Raw genomic sequence first — 27644 nt, forward strand, 5'->3', positions numbered from 1 at the left:
AGAATGATACAACGATTAACCATTACATCCATTACTCGGACTGTATTTACATATGTCTAGCACAACCATGTCATTTCGATAATGAATGTACATTCGGAATTTGGCTGTTGCCGCTTTTACTACATCGAGCTTTTCAAAATGTTTCTATCCTAACTGATTTCAAAAAGAACAAAAACTAAATCAAATTAGAATGAGCTGCTGTTTCTGCCTTTGTTGTCAGTGTGCCATGCTTTGATCTGAGTTGACCGCGCATGTAGGAGGATCGATCCGGCTGTAGGATAGGTGTTTGTCCATGCTTGGACATTCCACTTTTCATCCATGCCTTTCGTTCTAGCCCAGCTGTTGTGCCACATGTCAAACAATGAGCTAATTACAGGATGTTGGAACTTCCTGTAACCATTTCACCAAAAACTTCTAATTCTTTAACATAAAATTCCTAAATTAATTTCAATGCATTTTAATAACTATAAGACTATTAACTAACCAATTTCCAAGGATTCTAAGGGATATATGATGAAAAGGAATGGGTAAATGATATGTTTTAGGAGGAAAAAGGGGCCTTGGGATGATACCAACATCTCTCCCCGACTTAAGGAATTAGCATGTCCTCATGCTATCCCCGAAGTGCTTCCCTTGAACTCTGTCCCTGCCTGGATCTCTGCTGCCTTGAGCAATGTGTCCACATTCTTTTTCACTTGGTTATCTTTCTGACCCTTGAGCTCCTGCTTTAACCTTTTGTATTTTTCTTTGAGAGTCTTCTTCTGATTGTACCACTTAGTGGCCCAGTTAGAAATCTCAGTTTGCTCAGCCTCCAGTTCACTGATTCTTTCCCTTAACTTTTCATTCTTCTTCTGAGTTTCTTTACTCTGCACTCGGAGCATTTCATTTTCTCTCTTGATAACTTTTTCTAGCATATTAGCCTCCATGAGCTCTTCCTTTAATTCTTCAATTTGTTTTTCCAATTTCTTCTGTCTCTTAATGGGAGGTGGTGAACATTTTTCCTGCTTGTTATTGCTTTCTACCTCTATATCAACTTCTGGTCCTGGTAGTGAGTGGTCACCACTCTCAACATCCATTTGTGCAGGTGCATTGGATTCAAGTTGGTCTTCTTGTAACTGGGCTTTTGGTGTCCTCCTTGTTCTTCGTGAGTAAGTGGTGAAAATTTTATCTTTTTCGGCCCTCTTAGCATCTTCCTTTCTCATGTTCCTGGTCCTTATGCTGCCCATAGGTAAAGGTGCCTTGCTGGCTTTGGATACTGGGATTTCTTCATCAATATCCTTCATGAACCCTGAGTCCTCTTGCACTTCTTCTTTATCTTCCTCATCTCTAATTTGATTAACAGCTAGGAATTCTTTCCATGGTTTCCCTCTTCTCTGCAATTCATGTTCAATAAGAATTTTAATTAAGCCAAAGTGATACAGGCTCTTGTCTTCATTCCCCTTCTGCTTCTGGATAGTCTTGGACATCTTGGTTAAGCTTTGTAATAGAAAATATGGTAGACTGATAACACATTGTTTCTTCAAGTGGAGGAGTAGTTTAATGTGGTATAGATAGACAATACTGTAACGGCCTTCACAGGTTATGAATTTTTGAAGGATGTAGACCATCTCATCCCAGGGATGCATCAACCAACTTCTTGGAACACCCTTCTTCCAGTTCACTGATGAGACTCTGGATCTAGACATAAACTGTGTCCACGATTTCTCTTTAAATTGCTTGGTTTTAAAATACTTCTCCCCTTCTGGACTAATCCCTATTACCTGAGCTATAGTATCCTCTGAAACCCTGAATGAGAAGTTACCTATCAGGGCTTTTTCTCCATTGAAGGTGAAAGCAAATTGCTTGGTAACCTCCTCATTGCTTCCATGAAATTTATATAGAAATGGTAACCACTGTATTTCTCTGAGAATTTCAATGCAATCCTTATGATATTGTGAACTGTCGAACACACTCGGCTCGACCCTATTAGTCATAGTGGCAGAGGGTCGTGCTTCTAACCCTTCTTTGTTTATGTTCTTACAATTTTAACAAAGAAATTTCAAATTTGTTACCTAGTGTATCGCTTCCCTTAATCTTCAATATGGTGCTCGGCCGGTCGATTGTCTTATGACTTTGGTGGGAGTCAAAATAGAGTGGTTATACTTTCCTCTTTCGGCGCTCACTGCTTCCAATCCTCACTGTGTAAATCGAACCCAAATGATAATACTTCTTTCGGCGCTCACTGCTTCTGATTCTACTTTGAAAGTTATGGGAATCAAATGCGGAAATGATGGTGGGATAACCGGCTGTACTCACTTCACAGCGTATTCATTCATTTTAGAACAGAGGAGTGTTGTACGCTTACATAGATGTCACCACAAGAGCGCTGGGAGCATGTATATATAATGCTGGGTATGGTTTTGGGGAGTCCCTTGAATCATTGGGTACGTCGGGTGGTGGAGTCATGATTTGGCTGTGTGGAATAAAATGAATAGGCTGCTTTACATTTGTCTCTTTCCCTTGTATTTAAAAACACAATCCGCCACGTGTCCTATTTCAGTTGGTATTCGGTCAGATGGAGGATGTTGGTATGACTGTAGGATGTATGACAAGGTTGATGTGTTGGTAATGGGTTTAGAAGTATGAATAGGTTGATGTATGAGAATGATGAGAATCGGTGGAATAAGGGATGATAGGAAATGTAGGTGTCCTTGAAATCAATCATAACAGTTCACAGTCATCAAAGTTACATTAAAAATCAATCTAAAAAATTAAACGTTTAAGAACAAGAAACATATTACTCTTTTGTTGGTCGTTATTGTATTGACATGCTGAGTAGCTAGTCCCTTTTTGACTGTTCTTTTGCTTGTTGTAACAGGTCCTCTAAGAAAGATTGAATGCACAGATCCTTTGAGAAAAATTTGAAGATGTAACAGGTCCCTTGAGAAAGATTGAATGTAACAGGTCCCTTGAGAAAAATTTGAAAATGTTCATGCAGCTCCTTATATTGATACAGGTTCACTGAGCTTGGGCATTTGATGGAGTCTTGGTGCCCAAATCCTTGTAGAAACTTGATGAAACTTTGTTGAAGTAGCCCTTGGTGTCAATTTCTTTAACAGGTCCCTTCTGAATGTCTTAAACAGGTCCCATTACTGCTGGTGTTGGTAGCATAGTTGTCTGGACAGAACAGGTCCCCCTGCATAATGTTTATAACCAGGTCCCTCTGAGATAAAACAATGACAAAACAGCTTATTTATTGAAGTCTGGAATGCTGGAACAAGCTGCTTTGGAAATTTACAATGAAGATATAGGATAAGAAATCTTTAAGAATTTACAATGGAGAGATAAAAGAACAAAGTGTTGATGCCTCTCACCCCGACTAAAATTTTGACTTGTCCTCAAGTCATGATTCAGCTGATAAATCAAACAGTGAACAAAAGAAAGAGAATTCATACCCTCCAACGAATTGGTTTTCAAGTAGGAATTCGAGGTTAGAGTGTGCCAGAGACTGGTTTTCACATCTAACCCAGTATTTTTTTTATTTTTTTTTATATATTTTAGTTTTTGTTTTATATTAATTTTTTATATTATTTTTTTTTTTAATTTATTTTTGACTCTGAAATTGAAAGGAAATGAAACTAAGGCAGTGATACTGCAGCTGAGGGCTGCAATACCTCAACCTCCCTTTGCTGAGATAGTGTATGGAGAAAATCTTGCTTGCTGATGGGCTTGGTGTATAGTTTCAGGCGATGACCATTGACTGTGAAGGAGTGACCTTCTCCATCAATAGTTTTGAGCTTGACTGAACCATTGTCATAAGCCTGAACAATTTCATAGGGGCCCATCCAATGGGTGGTGAACTTGGCTTTATGATCTCTGAATTTTGAGTCAAAAAGTAAAGCCCAGTCACCTTCCTTGAACTGCTTCTTCTTAATATGTGCATCATGCCACTGCTTCCTTTGTTTTTGCATGAGGATTGTGGTTTCCTCTGCTTGCTGCCTCATCTCATCCAGCTGGTTCAACTGCTGAATTCTTTCTTTTTGTGCTTGGTCCAAATCAATTTGTAAATCTGCAGCCAGTTTAAAAGTATGTATTTGGAACTCAATAGGAAGCATTACCTCTTTGCCGTACACCAACTGATATGGTGTAAATCCTGTAGTATCTTTCCAGGTAATCCCGTAAGCCCAGAGTGCATCTTTGAGCTTCTCTTCCCAGTTTTTCCTGTTCATTGCAACAGTTTTAGTAATGATGCCTTCCAAGGTTTTGTTTGTTGATTCCACCTGCCCATTGGCCTGTGGATTGTAAGGGGTACTTTTCCTATGCTTGATTTGGTATTTGTCTGTGATGTCCTTCATTAACTTTGAGGTGAATTGAGTACCTTGATCAGTCACAATTTCCCTTGGTACTCCATACCTCACAAAAATCTCCTCAAAAAGGAAATTGACTACTGTGTGTTCGGTTGCTCTAACCAGTGCTTTTGCTTCAGCCCACTTTGTGACATAATCAGTACATACTAATATGTACTTCTTACTATTGGAAGTTGGGTTAATGGGTCCTATAAAGTCTAGAGCCCATTTGTCAAATGGCTCTAAGTGAACTTGGGGCTGAAGGGGCATCTCATCGGTAGCTGTGGGCCTGCCCATTCTTTGGCAGCTGTCACAACTCTTTACGTACTTCTTGGCATCCTTGAAAATGGATGGCCAGTAGTATCCAAGAGTAAGAACTTTGAAGGCTGTCCGCTTTGCTGCAAAATGCCCACCACATGGTTCATCATGGAAATATTTTAAAATATCAATTACCTCATCATTTCTTACACATCTCCTAATAATCATATCATAACCGGTGTAAAATAAATCGCCATTAAGCCATGAATATCTAGCACTTTGTTTGACTAGTCTCTTCCTTTCCTTTGCAGTAAAGTGTGGAGGTGTCCTTCCTGTAGACAAATAATTGGCCAAATCAGCATACCAAGCAGTTACTATGGAAATTGCAAATAAGTTTTCATCTGGAAAAGAATCTTCAACTGGAACAACCTCACCTGGATTTTGCAGTCTAGAGAGAAAATCTGCCACCTGGTTCTCTTTGCCTGGTCTATCTAACACTGTGATGTTAAATTCCTGTAACAATAGTAGCCATCTGGTAACTCTGCCACTAGTTATTGGTTTATTCATTAAATGTCTAATGGCTGAATGATCAGTATGTACAAAGACCTCATAACCAGTTATGTAATGTCGGAATTTATTCACAGCATAAATGATGGCAAGTGTTTCCTTTTCTGTAACTGTGTAGTTTAACTCTGCAGGTGTTAGATGTTTACTAATGAAATAAATTGCATAAGTACAAGATTCCTCTTTTTGGCCTAAGGATGCACCTACTGCAGTGTCGGATGCATCTGTAAAGATATGAAATGGTAGGCTCCAATTAGGCCCTCTCAAGACTGGTGCGGTTGATAACTTCTTTTTGAGCTGTTCGAATGCTTGTTGGTAGTTCTCATTCCAGTTGAAAAGTACATCTTTGGTTAGAAGTTTAAACAAAGGTAAGACTATCTTACTAAAATTTTCAATAAATCTGCGGTAATAGCTTGCATACCCAAGGAAACTTCTTACCTCTCTTTGATTCTGTGGAATTGGCAAACCAGCAATGATCTGGATCTTGGCTGGGTCAACTTGGATGCCTTGAAAAGAAATATAGTGGCCTAACACTATCCCTTCGTTTAACATCATAAAGCACTTTTCATTACTGAGGGACAGGTTAGCTTCAATACATCTTTTCAAAACTCTCTCAAGATTTTCTAATGCATGTTCAAATGAATTACCATATACTGAAAAATCATCCATGTAGACTTCAACACAATCATGAATTAAATCAGCGAAAATAGCTAACACAGCTCTCTAAAATGTAGCTGGAGCGTTACAAAGTCCAAATGGCAAAACATTGTAGGCATAGGTGCCCCAAGGATAGGTGAATGTGGTTTTGTCCTGGTCTTCAGAGGCGATCCTGATCTGGTTGTAGCCACTGAAACCATCAAGAAAAGAAAATGATGACTTGCCAGCTAGGGTGTCTAACACTTGGTCAATAAATGGCAGTGGGAAGTAATCTTTGAGCGTTGCCTTGTTCAGCTGTCTGTAATCAACAAAAATGCGCCACTTACCATTTTTCTTGGGCATTATAACCAATGGGGATACCCACTGACTGTCAGAAATAGGATATATAAAATTAACTCTCAAAAGTTTTTGCAATTCCTCTCTGACAATATCTTGGAGCATGGGGTTCATTCTTCTCTGTGGTTGCCTCACTGGTTTAATGGTGCTATCTGTATAGATATGGTGAGTGCATGTGTCAGGGTGAATCCCATGCATATCGGTGTAGTCCCAAGTAAAGGCTTTTTGGTATTTTCTCAAGAGTTTAATCAATTTCTCTTGTTGAGATGAGTCTAGGTGATTGGTTGAAGGGAAAGTACCCCTAGGGTCCTTTGGGCTAAGACTCTACCAGACTGAAAATTGCTTATACAAAGAAACACACGCACACAGCCATCTTCTTTACTTTTAAGCAAATTCTAATGTTTAGGGTACATACCTAAGGTCCTACGTTCGAGAAGACCGTTAGGGTGCAAACCCTTCTTGGAGTTCCCTTCTTCTTTCTCTGACCTGCAAGACAAACAAATCAAAGAACACAACAGTACATGTATAGAAGTTTATGTATAAATCATCTTTATGCTATAAAGTTAGTTATAAAAAATCTTTAAGTAACTACTTTCATAAGAATTCAACACAAGAATCTCATAAGCATAAAGAAAGATTATTCGGGAACAAAGACGTGTTTCTTTATATATAAAGGCAAATAAAGTACATATATCGGAAAGATATCACCTGAACACCTTCAGCAGGCTCCAAGCAAGCTTCCTCCCGGATTCGTTCCAGCCTCCAGCCTTCAACAAGAGCTCCTTCCAAGTCTTACTCAATGATGATGTCAAGGATGAATGATCACCAATACACATGGAAACAAGGGTTTCCTATGCAAAATGGGGGAAGTGCAGGATGCACCAAGGACTTCAGACCTGGTCTAAGGGAAAAATCTCAGCATAATAATCTTGCTCTCCTCTCTCTCCCTCTTTGGCCTTCCCTTTGATGTCTTTTTATACCCTCTCCAAAGTAGTTTTTTAGTTAGGAGTTGGTTGGGAACAGTTGGGCCACGGGCACTAACAGGTGATCCAGCAGGTAAACCCGCGATCACCGCCCGAAAAAGAGGAAATTATATTTTTTTAAGTGTTTTAATAGATACACGCGGGTTGGGTATGACAGACCCGCGTGTACACGCGTTTAACACAGGGCAAAGTCGCGTATAGGGAATAAAACACTGTTTTTTAAATTTTTGGACCAGGTCTGGAAGGAGGGGTTGCCCTAGGCCATAAGTGCAGCATCACAAACCATAAGAGTGAGATTTGGAGCTATAACAGATGCCCCCTAATGTATGAGGTCAGAAGGGGAACATGATGGCCGAAATACATTAAGTAAGTACAAGGAAAGGAACTCTGCCGAAAAACCGAGGAGGACTTCACCAGAATTCAGCCTGCCAAGCCACCGAAAGGAGATCAGAAAGAAACACTGTCTGAGGCGGGCATACCCATGCTCAGGAAAAGTAAAGCATGTCCGCATATCAAGTACAAGCGGATCCACTAAGTATACAAGTATAAATGACTGTAAAATACATAATGGATCATCTGATCATAATGAGTAAGTACATGTCTGAATATCACATATAAAACTGTCAATGATGCTGAAAGATGCAACGGATCACTGAAATCAAAGACTGATCCCATAAGGTACCAACTGAACATGATGGAATAGGATGGTACTGCACTGCAAACTCAGGTGCCAGCATATAGAATGTCGCCATGACTGACTGCAACATATAAGGTGGAGTGGTATCAACTAGCAGCAACAGGAGCAACTGTCAAGTGAACCAATGAATGCTGATACAACCTGAGGTCTTCACCGACCACCGTGGTACATTTCTACACCATGGGAATAAATGATCTGAAGTCGACCATGTGAGAAATCGTTTGATTACCGGTCATTGATGTATACCGTTAACAAACGCGAGACTACCCACCGATAATGATAATGAGCGTCAAGGTACCCAGTACAATCTAACAAGTGTGAATAGATGAGCTGAAGTCGAACACCTGTAAGAATCTATCAATCAGGAGACAATGATGGTTTCCCACTGTCGATAGCGAGGAATCTGCCACTAATGACTGCAAACCCCAAGGTATTGCCAAATGGACTCTAGATCTTTGCCCCAGAGCAATGAGTCGGAGTCGATAGGGAAAGATCCGCTAGAAGGAAGGCATTAAGGCATCCTTCATCAATCTAGCGCGAGTGTAACCCGTAGGCCAATAATGTGGAAGGAATCGGACGAAAAAGATGTAGTAACCCAACCGAAGTACGTTTCTGGCGTACACAAGATGTGGCTAGCGCACGGCAGAAACCCTCTGAACCAACCAATAATGAAAGCTGACACAGAGGCGAGGTATCCACCAATAGGGTCAAATGGAAACCAAGGTACTGCACGAATCCCAATGTGTGATAATGTATGCTGATGTCGAACACAAGGGAAACCACTCAGTCAAAGACCCATGATACTGATCGATGCTGAGCACAAGGTGACCTATCAATAATGAAAATAGGGCCAGGGTGCGGTCTCTAGGTCTGCCCTCAGAGCAATGTGTCGTCGTCGATAAGGACAAGACCCGCCAGCAAGAAGTCAATGGGGACCTTCTCAAACCGGCACGAGTGAAGGACCAATATAACTGATGTGATGATAGACATGACACTGACAACCAGGGATGGCCGACTGAAAAATGAGTCAAGAGACACCGCAGAAAGGCCGACTCAGGCTAACTTCCCTTGAACAAAAGCACGACTCAATGTGACTATGTGGCAGCATATAATGAATCTGTATAAGTCCGTCATGCAGGAGGCACGAACGAACCCTCCATATGATTGGAAGAGATAACCAATCGGGGGAGAACTGACTCGATAACAAGGTTATGGCTTACCTAAGTCAAACTAAATCCCACCCATGCGGAGGAGACTTTGTTTTGAGTGCTTTGTTCAAGGGCGACACGACTGACTCTAGCTGCCAACAATAAATGGAAGTAATGTCCCTGTTCCCGCTCTTTTTGGAATATTTAATTTTTTTGTCTTTTTCTGATAAGCCGGAAAAAGAATAAAAGAATGCTATGGTACAGTGGAAAGAACGAGTGTCGGTGAAACAGATGCTCTAGTTCCTGGGAAAGGAACGTCCCTATGCTCAATGCAGGGAGGTGAAAAACTGGTCAGTGACACTCAGAGGTATGTCCCTTCCACGGATCTGGGTATGTCAAGCTGCAGAGGTCAAGGGTATGCAAGGTTGATTTTTGCAGACGTCATGGTCAAAAGTGGGCTTAAACACGAGTCCAAGTGAAGCCGGCTATAGGCCAAAAGGTGCAAATGGTCAACATGCAATGCAGAAGTACAACTCAACACACATAGGAGCCTCTAGGGTATAAGGCCAGAACGAAGCGAAGAAGCAAAGAAGAATGAGTCTTCAACGCATAAGTCATGGCGGGACTACAGAGGACTCCCGAGCCTACTCAAAACGAAGCAGCATGGGCAACAAATGTCAGTGAGGTGCTAACTAGGATGCCCATGTAAAAGGATGGCTCTACCATCATGTCATGATTTAAAGAATCGGCGAGTGAAAATGGCTTGCGAACCATAACATGATGGGGTCGACCCTACGGCAGATGTATCGGTCAAATGGAGGCTAGTATGCATAATGCAACGGAAAAATGGTGTCCCTAACCTATATGCCAGTGAGAACACGATACCTGCCATGACGGGTCAGCAGTCATGGAACCGTCTCGAACCGTCGAAAAAATGTCCAAAATGTCCTGAAAAACAACTCAATCTCGACATTCCAAGCTCCCAAGTTAAAAGTGACATGAAACCAAACAAAATAAAATTTTGAAAAAATTTTGCATTTTCAAAACTTATAAAAAGAAATTTTGGACTTACCATTTTCACCGTTTGACTTGGAGAGCAAATTGTGGAGCAAAAGGAGCAAACTTTCCCCGTGACTTATTCAACCGTTCAAACTTGCCGAAAACTTCCAGGTAAGCACTAAACTTGTCTTGCAATCCATTGTGATAGTTTTTAGGAAGTTTAATTAATGTTTCACCGTTAGATTTTTGCAAAAAATTGCTCTGCGGCGTACACGCGGGTTGGATGTATATAAATCGCGTATACGACGGCCCTACACGCGACTGTGTATAGGGTAAACCGCGTGTGCGCAGCGAAAAATTTTTATACAAAAAACTAATGGATGAAAATGATTTTTTCTTCCAGGATGACTCTCACATGGCGTGAAAGAGAGCACTCAGCTGTAGATAATGAAGTTATGGACAATGATGAGGCATTAGATGCCTTACGGGGATGCGGATTGTTAAAATTCTTCAAGTTGCCGAATATGAAAGCAAATGTGCGTCTGCTCGAGAGACTTATTGATTATTGGGATGTTGAGGAAGAAGCTTTTATGATTGATCAAATGCCACTCAGGATAGAAGTGGAAGATATATATTTCATCACGGGCCTTTCCCGAAGGGGAGAGGTAGTCCACTCCCGGGGCAGGACCCGGAATAGTCTCAACGTAGACGACTATGTACAACTTTACTGCCCAGGTCATCGAAAGGTCGGGAGTCAGATCTCGATCCCACACGTGGCGAGTTTGTCACTGCGGATAATCCTGTTCACCATAGCTCGAGTGAACGGGTCATCTTCGCTACATCAGGCATCACGGGTAAACATGAGCGTAGCAGTGGACTGTCTCACCACGGTGTTTGACTGGTGTACTCCTCTACTTGCCAACATGAAGGAGCAGCTTGCTTCTATCAGGAAGGGACAGACCAAGAACTTTGGGTACGGAACCATTTTATGCACGTTTTTCTTCGAGAAGGTTCCCGCACTCCGCCCCAGGGTAGCAGTTCCCATCAGTAGTCCACGTGATCCACGTATGGGCCGGTGGGCTGACTTGATGAAACGTCTGGGGGGTGGGGAAGTGCCCAGGAATGCATTCGACGACGACTTTTTTGCTTGGTGGGAGCAACAGATCATCGCCATAGACGACTACCCCTATGCTGGACTGGATTTCCGAGGAGATCCTGACCTAGTGCTGCCACCAGATGCAGCATGGGGCGAGATCGGTAAGATTTTTTTTTTTGATTTTTATGATTTTATGATTTTTAGGATTTTTCAAGCATAATGATGAACTTTGAAAAATATATTTTTTTGATGAGATTCAAATGACTGATATGATGATCATGTTCCAGACATTGGGCCTGTGCGACCAGATGGATTCCCACGGCACGGACGGCGTGGCCGAGGAGCCGAAGAGGCGGCTGCGGATGCGGAAAGGACCCTCGCCAACGTCCAGCGACACTTGGCGAGATTGAGCTATCAAGTACCGATGGCCGAGATAGAGGACCTTCCTCCAGATATGCAGCGTCATGTGGTTGGGATGCCACGTGACTGGGTTCGCGTTTTTCGGCGCGTGGCCAATGCTATAGTTAGTTATTTAGCTGCTCATCCAGAGCCGAGGCATTAGATATGCCTGACATGATTATGGGCATTTGAGTCCCAATTTTGTATATTTTTGGACACACATATGTACACTCGAGACGCTTTGCGATATATATATATATACAGTTTGACTTTTTGATGCATGATTTTATGATGATGAATGATTGATATGCCAGTCTAATGCTTGATTAGCGATAGAATCAGCTAACCAATTTTGAGATCTTGGAATGTGCAAATAATTAATGTAAGTAAATGATCTTTGCAACAACCTCACCCTTAAATATTGGCGATATAATGATGGATCTCTAACCCGATAAATGTTATTTAACTGAGACACTATCAATTGAGAATCAAGATACACTACCAACGAGTCGATCCCATGAGAGATTGCCTCGGATAATAAATTGATAACAGCTGTATACTCGGCCATATTGTTTGAAGCAGGACCGATACACACGCCTCTCGATGTCATCAACTGACCAGTTGGGTAATAAAGTACCCAAGCTGCGGAAGCAAGATTCCGAGTGTGCCGACTAGCACCATCGGCGAATCCAAAATAAACCAAATCATCCATCAACACCTGCCAAAGCAGACCAAAAGTGCTGATATCAGAAAACGCTCGATAAGATATGTACAAATATACATAAAATACAAAGAAGCCATTGCCTGGTAAAACTAAGCAAAATACTTCTTTAAATAGAGCCCATTTCGGGGCTCCGCCAGCTTGTTTCCTTCGAAATCAATTAACTCATACGATCCTTTTTCTAAGACTCGTTTGATAATGAAAGGACCGTACCACATAGGCTTGAATTTGCCTGCCCCCAAGGCGTCCTTATCTTGGTCATAGACCAAGACAAGGTCACCTTCAGAAAAGACACGAGGTCGGACAGACTTATCATACTGAGTTTTGACCCTTTTCTTATGGGCCTCATTCGTCGTGGCGGCATCTCGACGCTGCTCATCGAGATGTTCCAGGTGAACTAGGCGCTCCTCGAGACTCGAAGTCTCAGGAAGAAGCTCGACAGCCAATTTCAGAGATGGAATTTCACATTCAACCGGAAAGATAGATTCCACCCCGTAAACTAACTGAAAAGGAGTAAAACCAGTAGCCGTTTTAACGGAGGTTCGGTATGCCCAAAGAGCCGGATACAACATAATGTGCCAATTGGACCGATTTTTATCGATTGTCCGTTGGAGTATCGTCTTAAGAGTTTTATTGACCGCCTCGACCTGTCCATTGGCCTGAGGATAGTAAGGAGACGAATGCTCTTGACGGAAACCTAATTTAAAAGCCAATTCGGACATTAGCTGATTTTGGAAATGACTGCCATGGTCAGTGACAATCTCTCTTGGGATACCGAATCTTGAGATAACTTGATTGAAAAGAAACAAAGCTGCCGTGTCACTGTCGTTCTTATAAGTAGGCATGGCTTCAGCCCACTTCGTGAAGTAGTCTACAGCCACGATAATGTACTTGTGATTTGCCGCTGAAGGCGGATTACAAGTCGTAAAATCAATACCCCACTTAGTAAAGGGACCGACGGTGACAACGGGAAAAAGGGGAGCTGGATGCGCGCGCATCTTGCGAGTAAAAATTTGACACGGGTGACAGCGTTTTACCGCTTCCACACAGTCCTTAAAGAGTGAAGGCCAAAAGTAGCCGGCACGTAAGATGCGCTGGGCTGTAGCAAGCCCGGATAGATGACCACCACAAGCTCCACTGTGGCAATCATTAAGAACAGACTCTGCTTCCTCTAAGGTTAAACAACGTCGAAGAATTGAATCAACCCCTCGACGGTATAAAGTGTCACCAATGATAACATAGTTTTTAGCCAGGTGACGTAACTTGCGACGTTCATCCTTGGAGGAAGTAGAGGGAAACTTCGAAGTCTGGAGATAAACAATGATATCTCCATACCAAGGGTCTTGTGAAGAGATGAGGAATATATGTTCGTCGGGTAAACTTTCCTCATAAACAACATCCTCTCCACAAGGAAGCTCAGAAATTAGCTCCGCGAAGACCATAGATTTCTTAGACTTGGCGGACAAGAACTCGAGGTCGAATTCTTGTAAAATGACTATCCATCTATTATATTTGCCCCCAATCACTCGCCTACTGAGGACAAATTGGAATGGATTGACCGCCGCTAAGACAAAAGTTTTGCGTAGCAAAATGTAATGACGGAGCCTCTGGACAGCATGGACTGCTGCCAAGGCCAACTTCTCAACAGGAGAATAGCGGAGTTCAGGGCCTATCAAGCCTCGGCTCAAATAATAAATCACGTGCTCGACAAGAGCATCGTCTTCCTGAACTAGAACCATACCAATGGTAGATTCTGCTGCAGCGAGATATAAAAGGAAGTCTCTACCGTAATCCGGTGGACTCAAAAGCGGGGCAGAGACTAATGCCTTTTTCAAAGCATCAAACGACCGCTGCGCAAAGTCGTCCCACAGGAATGGAACTCCTTTCCGTAGCAAACGCATGAACCCTTTAGTGATCTCGGCATAGTTTGCTATAAACCTTCTTAAGAAATTGGCCTTCCCTTGAAGACTTTGAAGTTGACGAATTGAAGACGGGGGAGGCAACTGAACTATTGCCTCAACCTTGAAGGGATCAACCCGAATCCCTTCATTGGAAACTATAAACCCTAACAACCGACCTGATGTAACCGCGAAAACGCACTTATTAGGATTCAACCGGATTTTGTAAAAACGACATCGCTCAAAGACTAATCGAAGATGACTAGGATGATCAGTTCTCTTTCGAGAACGAGCAGCGAGATCATCTAAGTATGCCTCGATGATATGTTTGATGTCGTGGAAAGCGTAAGACATGGCCCGCTGAAAGGTGGCTCCAGCATTTTTAAGACCGAAGGGCATCTTTCGATATGCAAAGGTACCCCAGGGACATATGAAGGCAGTCTTATGCTGATCCTCAGGACGAATAGAGATTTGATTATAACCTGAGAAACCATCCATAAAGGAGAAAATCGCATTACCCGCACACTCGTCAATAATTTGATCAATAAATGGCGTGGGGTAATTGTCTTTTGGACAAGCCTTGTTTAAGTCCCTAAAATCGATGCATACGCGGATTGTTCCTTGCTTTTTGTCCACAGGGACTGGATTCGAAACCCAATCCGTAAGAGGAACAGGGTATATAAAACTCGCCCTTAGCAGCTTCTCAACCTCAGCTTTGATAGCCGCTGCTTTCCTAGGGTTAACCGGCCGAAGCCTTTGACGAATCGGTTTTGCGTTTTCGTACGTCTTGATCTCATGTTGGACTATAGAAGGATCAATGCCGGGCATTTCCTCATAAGACCAAGCAAATACATCACGATATTCCTTGAATAGGTCGGTGTAAATTTGAATTTCTTCAGGGGAACACTCACTTCCGATGAAGATATTCTCGATGATGTTAGGATTTTTAGAGATGTTTATAGGTATCGTTTTTGAGATTACCGACATATTACCTTCAGCACGTGTGTGTGTTGGAGCCAAAGGGTTCGATACCGTACAAACATCACTACCAACGAGCTCGGAGAATCTAGATTCTACTTCCTGCAATGGAGGAAGAAAATATGAGCGATGGTGTAAGTCTTCCCAAGGTCGATCTATACCCATCATAATTTCGAGGATTGCTTCTTCAGAAGGTAGAACCGAATCTAAGCAGTCCAAGGCAGAGTTAGAATCAAAGCTCCAAGCGGGGGCCACATGACCATCTAGCTCCTCTTCGGAAAAGGGAGTAGAATGGTTATCTGCAGAGTCTACGATAGCCTGATATCTAAGCTCAGCTGCAGATATAGGAAACGCCATTCCATTAACTTGCCCTTCAACTAATGTGGTCGTAGGTGAAGGCAAGGTCCAAGGGTCGGAAAAATGATGAGTTCGGAAGAACTCCTCTCGAGAAGATTCCTTGGATGATGAAATAGCATTGATTCTTGCAAAAGGAGAGGGAAGATCAAACGTACCCATCAATGAGGAATACATCCCTACTCCTAAATTCTCAGTCGGCGGGCGAGGGTTATCCACCAAAGGAACAGTAGAGTCGGAGGTTGCTTGAGGATCGATTGGAGCATAGTCCAATTGATCAACCTTAACGATTTTCCCCTCATGAGGAAAGCAAATGACACGAAACAAAGTCGAAACAACGGCTTCCATCTCGTACACCCAGTTCCTTCCTAATAGGAGATTATAGTCTAGGTTAGCATCTACGACTTCAACTTCGATATTAACGACCTTCCCTCCAACACATATAGGAAAGGCCGGGATAATCCCATGCGGCTTGTGAGAATGGCCATCAAATGCAGTTAAGACGGTTGGTGAAGGAACAGCCGAAGGTGAACCAATAGCCTTCCAACAAGACATGGACATGACGCATGTGGAAGCTCCTTCATCTATAACGGTGCGAAAAATATTGATTTTCCGGTATGTTGACTTTACCTGAAAAGCCATATGATGAGGGAGTCTCTTTTTGACATTTGACATGTCAAAAGAGAGCACTAGAGAGTTAGCTGGATCGACTGCTCCAATGGCGGAGAGTAAAGCACTTCTCTGAGACGGACACGACTGGAGAACTTCCAAAGCGGACATAGCACATGGGCTTTGAGCCAAATCCTCCACAATGGAGTAATTTTGAGCAGCTCTAGCATTGGGGTTAATTGTCGCGCGTTTGGCGGAACCTTTCGGTATCCTAGGTACAGTCTCAACAGGAGGTCGCTCAATATGAAGGTCATTACTTCCGGGAACCGTTTTATCCTTAGATGTTTCGGCTTCACCATAATCACGTGACCGAGTGGTCACGTTAACGTTTGAACCCATCATAAAAACATTTGATGCTTTTTCCCCTTCCTGGTTGCCCCCTGAGGAGGTACCAGGATTCGAATTTGCGCCAGCAAGAAGTTGCTGCCCTTGGGGAAACGGGTTAGTCAACACAGCTTGCGAACTAGAAGTCCCTTGCTGTGCTAACAAGCGCTGAGCGTCTTCGATTCTAGGGCAAAGATGAGTTAGATGGTCCCCACTGCATAACTTGCAAGGAAACTTGACTTTCTTTCTCGACTCACCCTTACCACCACCAGCGTTGTTGCCGGATTTATTTGCATCGGGCTTCCCATCCGAGTTCTTCTTTTTACCACGTCCTTTCTTTTTCCCATTGGAATTTTGATTTCCTTTGGGGTTATCGGATTGGACGGCGTTAATGGAAGAATTTTGGGAAGCAGGAGGATTAGACATTGTGACTTGGTTGTTAGGAGCAGTTTGTAATGACAACTGCTGCAATTGATTCAACAAGTTCACTGTAGTCGAGTCTACAGACCCCACGATACCATCCGCATGCGGACCTGGCTTTGGCTTAGCTAAATCAACCTTAGATCCAGGAGCATCTGGCAAGTACTTTTGGAGGATCCCAGACTGAGAGTAGATCAGTTCTAATTGCTGGGCCCTGAAAATGGCTTGCTCCTCAGAATAGACCCCAGACATGGAGACATCCTTGGAGATCTCAGGTTGCAAAGACTTCAAAAACCACTCTAGATGGTACTCCGGAGGGATTTCGGCTTTAATGAGCCTTTTTCTCCGTCTCCATTCCTGTATGTGATCAGAAATGTGGGTTGCCTTATCCTGACGAAAGGTAGCCAGAAGTTCAGTTCCGGCATCATAGCGGACAGGCAACTGAAAGTGATTCAAGAAGATATTAGCTAAGTCTGCGAACGATGTAAAGCTGCCCCCTGGCAACTCTATGTACCATTTAGCCGCATTACCAGTCAAGGTGCGTTGAAAGAGTCTCAACCTAACCGAATCTTCGATGAGGGAGTTAGATGAGCACCACAAATGGAATGTGGTTACATGATCGCCCGGATCTTCACCACTCTTCCCTTCGAATTTTGGGATGTCCGAAGGGAGTTTGGTTGGGACCGGAGGCCAGGCTGGATTGTATCTGATAGGGTCGTTCGTTAGCTTAGTGAGATCTGGCAAGTTTAACGTTGCCAGAAATGGAAGCCTAGGAGGACCTAGGGGATTCCACCCAGACTGGGCAGAACTCCCCAAGTTCTGAAAAGATTGTCCTGGGATTTGAGAGGCACGAGGCTGCCCCAAGTGACCAGTAGAACCAGCTGAACCAAAGGGCAAGCCTTGTGGTCCAGCAAAATTCGGAGTTTGACCAACTCCTGCCGTATAAGCTCCATAGCTTGCAAAGTTTCCTCCTAAAGAATTGTAAGGAGTCGATAACCCCTGATATGGGTTCCAAGCCGAAGCGAGGGGAGGAATACTTTGAAACATGCTAACCGTGGAATACGGCCTACTTCCTTGTTGGCCGATGAATGGATTCGCAGTTCCTGCGTTACTAGCCCCAGGGTTATTCCAACCTTGGAAAGGATTGCTGCTTTGTCCTATTGAAGAAAAAGGCATGGATCCTACCGTTGGGTTGGAATGTGGAATATGACCACTTCCAAAAGGAAAACCCTGAAATGAAGCCGATCCGCCCATCATGGACGTAGCGGCATTGAACGGAACTGACGGAATACCCTGTGATTGGGTGCCAAAAAGGAAAGAACCAGTACTAAAAGCATTGGTTTGGGCATTTCCACTCGTGGACGGAATGGAGGTAGACCCAACCAAAGATGTGCTAGCAAACGATCCGAACAAGGAAGCGGAGGGGATGGAAATGGTTCCTCCCCCTTGCACCGATGTTGGGGTTTGCATAGTCGCAGCACTCGTGGAAGCCATGCTTCCAGTAGTGATCATAAATGGTAAGCGCGTAGCGTAACCTGGACTCGCTGGTCTATATAATGGAGGCCCAACATATTGCAATACGTCTGGGTAACTAGATGGTAGTGGAGAATTTGGAATCACTAATGATTCTGAAAGTTCTTCTATCTCTACGTTATCCTCCGCTTGAAAGCGAACTTGAGAAAAGACTGGAGCGTCCCTCTCTTGTTCAAAAGTACCAGGCCTTGCTTGGCCGCTAATATCCCCGAGAGGAGGATCAATCCCCGATGCATCAGCCGGCGTGGGACGGACCCCACCGGTAGTATTCCCTCTGCGCCTTCTAGGAGAAGGCTCTAAACTAGGTGGCGAGAGACCACGAAGTCTTCGAGACCGTCTTGGAGACCGGTCAGCCACTTTGAATTCTTTTGTTAAGATCTAACTAAAGACTCAAAAAAATTAAAAGCTAAGCCGACTAGGAGCACAGAGCACACAGTATAAAGTTCCTAAAGATACAGCCAGTCAAACAACTTTCAAGTATTCCCGCTCCGGGTGATTGAGACCGGACACCAAAATACGAGAAAGTGAATCAAAGGGCCTACCGAGGATAGTCTGGGATGATGAGGGCCCAGTCCTATCAGCGAAGGTATCAGAGGAAGTTACGCTGACCTCCTAACAACAGTCTGCGCCGGTGCAAGCCCCCAAGCTTCGCAAGGGTGCCCTCCGGAAGTACTGTCGAGAGTGATACAACGTCGACCTCAGGTGCCACGGGATTCCCCTCTGCAGCCACCTATGCAGATCCCTAGGAGAGGCAACTATGGGTACCAACTCGTCGCAGAAGCCAGGCGGAACAGTCGTGAGGTAAGTTCGGACAAGTAGGAGAGGGGGTATCTCTCTTCCCTGTCTTCACAGACCCTCGTGCTTAACTCCCAGATCCGGAGCTTTCCTGGTCTCCCTAACGCTATTGGATTTACTCTCTTTAATCAGACTCTTATGTTTGACGTTTTGTGTGGCCTTGGAGAGTTAACTCTCCACTCGCCTAATCCAAGGCCCTAAAATCCTAAACTTGTTGGTGTAATAACTAAAACAAAAAGTTCTAGTGGATTTTAATTAAGCGCTTGATTTTATTAGGCTGTTCTTTAAGTCAAAGGTAATGGAGGTGAAACTTGTGGTGTTTTATGGACGCAAAAGAAATTAATAAAACCTAGCTACATGCACATGCACTTTTGTTTTCGATGAATAGCAATTTCTATGAGGTTCAGAAGGCACTTGTAATATAAACAAAAATTTTTTCTTTTTCTTTTCAGACTCCACACTCACAAAAACTAACAAAACTAAATATGCCTAAAAAGAGATGCAAATCTTTCCCTAATGCAAGAACTAAATGTGGGTGCACGATTCAAAGACTACTCTACAAACAAAGAAGGAAAGTTGCTGCTTTACCAAATTTTGTCTTGCCACTGAAATGCTTAGATAGAAGATGATTTGTTACTAATCATTTCGTCCAAACAATAAAAACAAGTTTTAAGATAAAAAACAAAGCACTTTCACTTCGCAAAAAAGGAAATCAGATGAGAAGCAAGTTTAAGAAAGCGAAACTCAAAAACTTTCAAAAGATTTTCTTTCAATCAAACCAAAAAGTCTTTTTCAAAGGAAAACTCTCAAAAAAAACTGACACTAATGATTGATAAACAAGCCACCAAACACTTTTGTGAATTGACACCTTCCAAATGATGAGAACTCAACAAAAATAAAATGTGTTCGAAATCGCTTTTGACAATCAAAAGCAGCAATGAAAGTCCAAGAAATCAAAAGACAAGTTTCAAGGAAATGGTAACAAACAACTTTCCCGAAACGAAGGAGCAAATGGTCATAAAAATGATTTCGTTAAGCAAACACAAATGTCATGAAAACAAAATGGACACAAAGATTTTAAGACAATCTTCCCACTCTGCCGAAACAGAGCAATCAAGATTCTTAAACAGAAACCTTGTGTGTCAAAAATCAATGACGCTTGCAATCAACGAAAAACAAGACTAGCACTCCTTATAACTAGAGAGAGTTCGAAACAAGATGCCCCCTGTTAAACAGAGAACTGTCACTGGGAATTGACTGCTTTAAACTGACCCAAACCACCAGACAGACATTCAGCAAAAGAAAAATTATAAATCTTGAAAATTATGTGATATACGCGCCTGCAATTATTTGCAGAATGCGTGTACACGCGACTGTAACTAAGGAAACCTGCGTATACGCGGGTTTACGTAGTGCAACTTGAGTATATACGCTTCTGTAATCCAGAAAAAGTGCGTATATGAAGTGTTTCAAGAAAAATAAAAAACACAAACTGAAAAACTGGAAAAGCTTGGAGTTCAAGAAAATATCAGACAGTTAGAACCAACAAACAGAGGGACTGAGCCTTGATTGGCTTGAGGACTACCCAAACTAGGAACAACAAGAGTGTTGTCCCCAGCGGAGTCGCCAATTCTGGTTGAAGGGAAAGTACCCCTAGGGTCCTTTGGGCTAAGACTCTACCAGACTGAAAATTGCTTATACAAAGAAACACACGCACACAGCCATCTTCTTTACTTTTAAGCAAATTCTAATGTTTAGGGTACATACCTAAGGTCCTACGTTCGAGAAGACCGTTAGGGTGCAAACCCTTCTTGGAGTTCCCTTCTTCTTTCTCTGACCTGCAAGACAAACAAATCAAAGAACACAACAGTACATGTATAGAAGTTTATGTATAAATCATCTTTATGCTATAAAGTTAGTTATAAAAAATATTTAAGTAACTACTTTCATAAGAATTCAACACAAGAATCTCATAAGCATAAAGAAAGATTATTCGGGAACAAAGACGTGTTTCTTTATATATAAAGGCAAATAAAGTACATATATCGGAAAGATATCACCTGAACACCTTCAGCAGGCTCCAAGCAAGCTTCCTCCCGGATTCGTTCCAGCCTCCAGCCTTCAACAAGAGCTCCTTCCAAGTCTTACTCAATGATGATGTCAAGGATGAATGATCACCAATACACATGGAAACAAGGGTTTCCTATGCAAAATGGGGGAAGTGCAGGATGCACCAAGGACTTCAGACCTGGTCTAAGGGAAAAATCTCAGCATAATAATCTTGCTCTCCTCTCTCTCCCTCTTTGGCCTTCCCTTTGATGTCTTTTTATACCCTCTCCAAAGTAGTTTTTTAGTTAGGAGTTGGTTGGGAACAGTTGGGCCACGGGCACTAACAGGTGATCCAGCAGGTAAACCCGCGATCACCGCCCGAAAAAGAGGAAATTATATTTTTTTAAGTGTTTTAATAGATACACGCGGGTTGGGTATGACAGACCCGCGTGTACACGCGTTTAACACAGGGCAAAGTCGCGTATAGGGAATAAAACACTGTTTTTTAAATTTTTGGACCAGGTCTGGAAGGAGGGGTTGCCCTAGGCCATAAGTGCAGCATCACAAACCATAAGAGTGAGATTTGGAGCTATAACAGTGATTGCCTATGTTCAGAGTTTTCCCTGGACTAATCTCTATGATCTGACTCTGTGTATTGGTGATGGATTGAACTGGAAAAATGTCGTGAAATGTAGTTTGCAAAGATTGGATGGTGCATGTTTCCTGAAAGTTTTGGGTCAAAAGTACATCTGCAGCATGATATTGTTCACTTCTCAAATTTTCAGACATATCAGGTTGAGAAAGGAATAATTCTACCAAATCATTATTGTCTTCCTGGAAATCATAGATTTGGTCATGCTAAAAACAGATTGGACTTCTTCTTTATCATTAAATTTATCATCAAGCCACAAATTATGTGTTACTGCTGGTGATTGTGCCGATGGATAAAGGGTGAGTTGTTTTCTTTCGGTCCCTCTTGAAATGATCATGTTGCCCGATCGACATCCTATAAATGCATCAGCAATCGCTAACCATGGTCTACCTAGGATGATAGGGTGTCCTCCTAAATTGGATTTGGGTTGAAGGACTATGAAATCCACTGGATACTCCCAAGAGTCCAGTGAGACAATGATGTCTTCCAAAATCCCTTCAGGAATGACTTTGGACCTATCAGCTATTTCTAGCACAATCGTGGTATGTTGCAAATTCATGAGCTGGAGTGTTCTCATGGTTTCAAGAGTCATGACATTGATTGCGGCTCCAAGATCTATCAAAGTGTTTGGAATCCGTATGTTGTTAATGATGGTGGTCACTTTGGGAATGCCAGGATCAACATACTTCTCCATGGAGATGGTATTGGTCATAAGGCCTGCTAAATTTCCTAAAACATGAATGGTTTGAGGATCAATCCTTTTTCTAGCAGGCTTCTTGAGGCACATGTCTTTGATGGCTTTGGTATAGATAGGAATGTCTTTTATAGCTTGCAGCAGTGGGATTTTTATGTAGACATTTTTAAGTTCATCTAAGACATCAAATTGTGGTATAGACAGTGGTGGTTTTACTTGGACCAATCGGTCTGGAAAAGGTGGATACAGTGGTTGCATCTGTTTATCTTTGGTATCATTGTTTGGTTTTGTTTGATTTGTCATTTCATTTTCCTTTTCGGTGTTTTCTTCTTGCTTATCTGTTATTGGAGAATCCTTGTGGAGCACCCTACCAGACCTCAAATTAATGTTTTGCAAAGGCAGTGTGGAATATGAGGTTCCTTCTTCTACATTATAGGCTGGCCTCTCTCCTCTATTATTCGAATTTGGGACAGTTTGAGCAGGAATTTGAGTGGGTCTGGGAGGTTGTGAGTTAGCTGGAAATTGGAGTTGTGGTGCATTTATTGGTGGAGGAGCAGGCAGAGCTTGTTGAGGAGGTTGGGGCTGATAAACAACTTGCTGAGGATACTGCTGATATGGTTGAGAATGTGATGGATACGGCTGTTGGTATTGTTGATATGGTTGTGAGTAAGGTGGATATGATTGAGGATATGTATGATAAGATTGGGAGTACTGTTGAGACGATCTCCATTGGTGTTGTGGTTGGTTTTGGTGCTGCCATGGCATGGGTACATTCCATGAGTTTTGTGCATACATTTGATCATTCATAGGAAACTTCAGATTTTGATTTGGAAACATACCTTGGGTTGTTGGCCTTGGCTGCCATGGTCGCTTTGTGCCCATGTAATACACGTTTTCCATCTCTGCATTGGCTGCCATATTACAGTTCTGCAAAACTTTAACTTTAGGATAGTTAAACATATCATGATGTTCAGTACAGAAAGCACAAACTTGGATGTTCTCTAGAGGGCAATCTTTTAATGCATGTTTCTTTCGGCATTTTGGGCAGAAGATAGCCATGATATGATCTTCATCTTCTTGTTTCTTCTTGGCTTTTAAAGTGTCAATTTGGTTCCCTAGAGTGCTTAACAAATCTGTTTTAAACTCTTCTAAAAGATTCCCTATTTCGGCCCTTGTGACACTTGCAGAGGCAGATTTTGTGACCCTTGATGACAGGCTTCTCTTTCCCATTTTAGCTTTACTCCTTGAATACTTTTCGCATAACTCAGTGATTTCTTCAAAGGGTAAGGCAGAAATGTCACCTTTGCCCATCAAGTTGAGATCATCCATGTATTCCTCTCGGATACCTTTCAAGAATATTGTGCGGACCAGATCAGGAGGCATAGTTTGGTGTTTAGATTTTTGTAAGTTGTAGACAAACCGTTCTAAATATTCCTCTAAGGTTTCATCCTCTTGCTGACCCATTCTAAAGATATCATCTTTAGAGTCTTTGGATCTGCAATAAGGCTGATATTTCCTAAGAAATATTCTCCTCATACCATCCCAATCAACTATAGCATGCTCACCAAGCCCCATGAACCATTTTAAGGCTGATGCCTTTAATGTGGCTGGGAACAATCTAAGCCTATGGGAATCATCTGTATAGCCATAAGTTCGACATACAATGTCAAACTCGAACAAGAATTAGTCCGGATCCTCTGAAGCCATACCATAGAAATTTGGTAGCACGGATGGAGGTATGTTTTTCATTTTGATCTCCTCATCCTCCTGTGGTTCATGTATAGGGAACTTAAAAGTTGACTCCTCTTCATCTCCTTGGCGTGGTACTGATCCAGATCCTTCCTCAGCCATTCTAATTGGTCTTTCTGTGTCAGTGTCACTTGGTGGAAAAAGGAGGAAGGAAGATTGTTCGGTAACTGTACTACTATCTCCTTGTGTAGAAGGTCTAGGAAAGTGCTTCTTCTGCGATTTATGTGTGAATAAAGTTTCCCTCTCAATAAGAGTAAGTTTCTGTCCTGAATAAAATTTTTCTGCCAATGTTTGGATAACTTCCTCAGCTGGTGTTGTATTCCCTAGAGAGTCTGCTCCTGATGATGATGGGTTAGTTTTTAGATGGTGGGGGGTTTTTACAAATCTCCCTTGACTGTCTCTAAATCTAGGCATAAATGAACATGATTTCTAACTGTGTTTTTGTTTATTTTTGTGTGTTGAAATTTTTTTCTTTTTGTCTGAATCCTTTAAGTACACCTCCCCGGCAACGGTGCCAAAATGTAGTGTTCTAGCTAGGGTACTAGACTAGACTATATTTATTATCGACTAGGATGCGTAAGCTTAGAGGCATGCGTCTAAAGTATATAGACATAAAGGATTGTTGGCTAAGTGGTTATGATGTAGGTCACAGGGCTTCTTTACGAAAGACTGGGGTATGTCACCTATCATCCAAACACTCAAGTCACTCTGCTAATATACCTGATTACAAGACTATCATTAAATGCATTTACCAAATTACACACTGAAACTAAATACTGTGTATCACTGCAACAATGATCTCAATCTCCTTACAAAGACATTACACATAAAACCCTTGTTCAGTAAACACCCAACATTCACTAATATTTATACAATATCAAAATATACAGAGATCATAAATGGATTTTGCAATGAGAGAAAAGTTCATGACAGTGCTTTTAAAAGACAACACAGGGATCGAATCCCTTACAAGACGCACTTCAAGATCTCAGTGATGACTGTTTGGGCATTACCACAAACGCAAACCATATACATTCGATGGAAATCAAGAGCTATTGAAATCGAAACCCAATTAATTGTAACTGTTGTGCAAACCATATAATATCTATTGAAATGAAATCCAATCAATCGTAACTACTGTGCAAACCATACGATAACCTAAGTGAAAATAAAATGAAAAGAACAGTATACCGGTTGAACGCAGGGCCCGTCTGCGTCCAGAGGTACATTGGATTATATTCGACCGAATATCAAATCAATGCACTAGACACGAGTCGTAACTGCAACTGGGTTCTTAGTATTAAGTTTAAAAACTCTGTTTCAGAATGATACAACGATTAACCATTACATCCATTACTCGGACTGTATTTACATATGTCTAGCACAACCATGTCATTTCGATAATGAATGTACATTCGGAATTTGGCTGTTGCCGCTTTTACTACATCGAGCTTTTCAAAATGTTTCTATCCTAACTGATTTCAAAAAGAACAAAAACTAAATCAAATTAGAATGAGCTGCTGTTTCTGCCTTTGTCGCCAGTGTGCCATGCTTTGACCTGAGTTGACCGCGCATGTAGGAGGATCGATCCGACTGTAGGATAGGTGTTTGTCCATGCTTGGACATTCTACTTTTCATCCATGCCTTTCGTTCTAGCCCAGCTGTTGTGCCACATGTCAAACAATGAGCTAATTACAGGATGTTGGAACTTCCTATAACCATTTCACCAAAAACTTCTAATTCTTCAACATAAAATTCCTAAATTAATCTCAATGCATTTTAATAACTATAAGACTATTAACTAACCAATTTCCAAGGATTCTAAGGGATATATGATGAAAAGGAATGGGTAAATGATATGTTTTAGGAGGAAAAAGGGGTCTTGGGATGATACCAACAAACACTACACTGTCATCAAAGAAGAATACTCTCGAGAAAACTATGAATCACAAGAAATCGGGCAAGAAATAAAAAACTCTCAAGACAAGCAGGGGGAAAGCCTCGCCCAACAACAAAAGAGTGAACTCGACAATCCCTCAAGCTATGAGGGTTCGAATACCGCACAAAATAAATCTCCATTTAACAACGAAGTAGATCTCCTAGACCAAACTTCTTCTCCGACTATCTTCAAAAGGATGAACACAATAGATCGCAAAGCTAAGACACCAATGTCCCAAGAATCAGAAGAGATGAAGGAGATGCAAGATAAAGAGAGTTGGAAGACCATAGAGAAAAAAAAGAAAGCTACAGCACCAATCTTGCCAAGAAAGATGAGGAGCCAGACAATTAGAAACTAAGAAAGAAAATTATAGGTCTGATAGACCAATTTGGTCTCAGTGGACGGTAACCACCACCACCACCATCATCATCATCATCAATATATATATATATATATATAATTAAAATTAATACATTAAAGAAAATTAAAAAAATACATTAGACTTGTTAGCATTTTGTAATTCCTCAAAACTGAGGAAAGGAACTCAAAGGTAACCACAAACTAATCTTTAGGGTTGGAAGCTAGCCCCTCTAAACCTAGAGAGGGCTCTCTCTTATCAAATCTTCTAGATCTTAGGCTAGGTCTATAGATTAAGGTAGAATAATTTCAACAGTTTGATGACAGGGGAGAGGGAAAATCCATTAGGCATGGAGTCAAATTAAGTTAATGATTTTCAGTGCTATGATGGGAAAATGAAGAATCCTTAGACAGGGGCAAGGTTGGCAATCTTTTACAGTGTCTTTGTCAAATTTTGTTATAGAGAGGTGAGTAGAGGAATAATGGAATTGATAATATCTAAAGCATCTAGCTGAGGATGAATTTTAGATATTATGGTGGAGGAAAAACCACTGAAATGTTTAGTTACTTATAACAGAGCACCTAAAAGTGAATTTTGAAATGAATTTGTTTAACTAAACACTGAAGATATAACATTTAAGCATGACCATAACAAAATATATGAAATAACAGAGACAGGAGATAAGCATCACCATAAATGATTGACACAAGAATCCCTAAATAAGTACACTTCAGCGTTCATCATTCACTAATTTTTTTTTAAATAGAACCACACAATGCACAATGTCTTTTCTCTATCACAATCTAACTCACTAACTCTTTTCTTGATCAAAATTACATCATATATACATCAAAAAATATTATGTCTTCCATTTAGGAAACGAATTCCCAAAGAGATTTAGTTTTTTGCTTGTAGCAATGAATATAGAACCACCTTATACAAATTAGGAAATTGTTTTACTAGAGGAATCTTTAACAAAATACATAATAAAATACATTAAATAGTTGCAAAATATGAGGTTTGAATCTCCAAGACACTTAATGACACTT

Source organism: Pinus tabuliformis, chromosome Q (assembly GCF_031772625.1).
Source record: "Pinus tabuliformis cultivar Carrire ecotype Pingquan chromosome Q, CPIR1, whole genome shotgun sequence".
Lineage (NCBI taxonomy): Eukaryota > Viridiplantae > Streptophyta > Pinopsida > Pinales > Pinaceae > Pinus > Pinus tabuliformis.